The following is a 2,509-nucleotide window of genomic DNA, read 5'->3' as shown; positions in this document are numbered from 1 at the left end:
ACAGGAGTAACTTGGTCAGAAAATTATTTTGTATTAGGGCTGGTTATGTGTTTTTGTTTTATTGAAGCTGCCAGCCCCTCCTATCCTAGGTCCCCAAAGGACTAGTGTCTACTTCCTGTCGTTAGGGAAGAGAAAGGGACTAAGTATCTACGAAAAACACCTACGATGTGCCAGTGTATCCAATATGGCACTTGATCCTCACAAGGATGTCATTTTACAGATGAGGAAACTGAGCCCAGGCAGAACTTAAGTGAATTGCTAAGGATCGCACTGCTGGTAACTTCTGAGACTGCCATCTGAAGACAGCTCTTCTCGAGCCTAGGCCGGTGGCTCTAACCACCGCACCGCCTAGCTGCTGCTGAAGAAGAAGGGTCGGAAATGCCGGTGGAAAATAGCGAGGCGCCACCTCTGAACGCCATGCGGAGACCTTTCTGGGATGGAGTGGATGGGACATCCTGGGGCCACCCCACGCTGGCCAGCAGGAGCGTCGGAGGCTCTCCTGACCCAGAGCCTGTGGGGAAGGCCACAGGGAGAGAGAGGAGTTGGCCTATTAGACTGAACTTCATGGGAACAGCGCAGTCTTATCTAAGCTGTGGACTCCCCGGCGTCCACTCCGGCTCTTCATCTGCACGGGGGAAAGGGGCGGTAATGGGGGAGTGTCCTCCTAGTTGATGACTCCTTCTTCCCAGCCCCGTATGGCTTTGGAGGTCAGAAGTTCCGAGCTCTCGAAGCGAGTTTTTATCAGAGACGGAACTCCGAACCTTGGCTCTGGGGCCAGCTCCCCTTGGTCCGGCACTTCCTGCTGCCCACCGACAGCCTTCCTTCCGTATGCCCCTCGCTGCCCCTTAAATGGGACAAGGTTATTTTGCTGTATCTGATTTCTGCTCTCCCGCCCGCCCAGTTTTCAGTCTGGGAATTTTGGCGCAGCGGATCTCCGACCTGGAGCAGTAACCCCTCAGGGGACTTAGGCCTGTAGGCTAAAGCTGGGGGATAGGGCGGGGGTGGGGCGGTGAGTGCGAGGGCTCGCGCGCGTGCACGGGATTGGTAGAACGCGCACGTCGCTGTCTGGAGACCGCGCTCTCCCCAAAGGCTTGCGCGCGGGGAGGCCGATGTACTAATGAATATTCATTATTTGGGGATTGGAGTGGGGCTGGCACCCACTGCAGACAGCTGCGCATCCCTCCACCCCCCTTAGGGGCTCCCAGCTTATCCCGACCGAGAAGGAGGTGGGGGGGGGAGGGAGGGAGGCAGGCAGACAGACAGACAGAGACAGAGACTGTTGTCAGTGCGAGGTATGGGACGGTGGGTCCATATGTTATCCTGCGACGGTGATTGTGTGTCCGCACGAAGCCGTGGGTTCGAGGGTTGCAATCTAGGGACAAAGCGTCCTCGGGGCTGTATCTTGAGGGTGTGTGTTCTTGGAAGCTGTGAGTGTGTGTGTCCGTGGGGCTGTCTTCTCCCCAGCGGTGGGAGGGTGTGTCCCCGAGGGAGGTCCGGGTGGAACAGTGTGTGTATCTCAGGGCCTGTTTGGCGCTGCTGGGGAGAAGGCTCTCGTTCCCTCAGTGCTCTAGAAGGTGGGGATGTGGCACAGGTGCCCGTGCCAGGCACGTGTGGGCCCCCGCTCTAGCCGGGCCAGGGCACGTTGGTGCAGGTCCCTCCCCCGTGGAAAGTTGGGCAGGTAGAGCAGGGAGGGCGGCCTGGGGCAGCTTCGCGCACCTGGGGAAGTAGGCTAGGCGCCCAGGGTCCCCCAGTGGGGGGTGAGAGGCGGGGCGGGACAGACTTGGGCTGGGTCTGACCGGGAGGGCGGGGCAGGGCCCCCGCACCTGAGAGAAGTAGGGCCACTGCTCTTTCCATTTCCCTAGTCCTAACAGTCCTGGTTATCTGCGGCCCCGGGGGAGAGACTGAGAGCCAAAGAAATCCAGGGACCCAGAGAAGAGGAGAAAACAGAACAAGGTCACGGTTTGTCCGTCAGTCGGATTAAATCACTTTCAGGGGGAAGCCGGGAAAGCGATGGCGTCAGGATTCCTGACTTCTTGCTTTCCCCCCAGCTCTCGAATTCTGCTCCTCCCTGGACCTTAGTCTCCCTGCCGACCCCCGCCCCACCAAATGGGCACAGGACCGGAATTCTGCCAGTGCCAGCCAAGCCCGGGCCTGGCCCTCGTTCTGGGCACAGCTGCGGACCCAGTGGGGCTGGAATGCAGCCTCTCCCGCGAGATGCCAGCTGCCCCTCCCCATCCCCAGCTGTCTTTGCCCCGGGGTGGGTTCTGTCTCCAGTCTTTCCCCCGCCTGGTCCCTGTTTTTAAGCAGTGCTTAGTGCCCCCGAGACGGCAGCAACTACGTCTGAACAGTAGAGGCGGCTTCCAGTGCACTGGACTCTGCAGTTCTCGTTCTTTGTCAGAGGAGAAGGGGACAGCAATGGAAGCCTTGAATTTTGGTTTAAGGCGGGAGGATCAAAGAGCTGGACTCTTCTAGTCTGAGTGTGTGCCTTTGCAGGGAGAGGGACGGGCAT

Source organism: Sminthopsis crassicaudata, chromosome 1 (assembly GCF_048593235.1).
Source record: "Sminthopsis crassicaudata isolate SCR6 chromosome 1, ASM4859323v1, whole genome shotgun sequence".
NCBI classification, from domain to species: Eukaryota; Metazoa; Chordata; class Mammalia; order Dasyuromorphia; family Dasyuridae; genus Sminthopsis; species Sminthopsis crassicaudata.
This window is presented reverse-complemented; position numbering follows the sequence as displayed.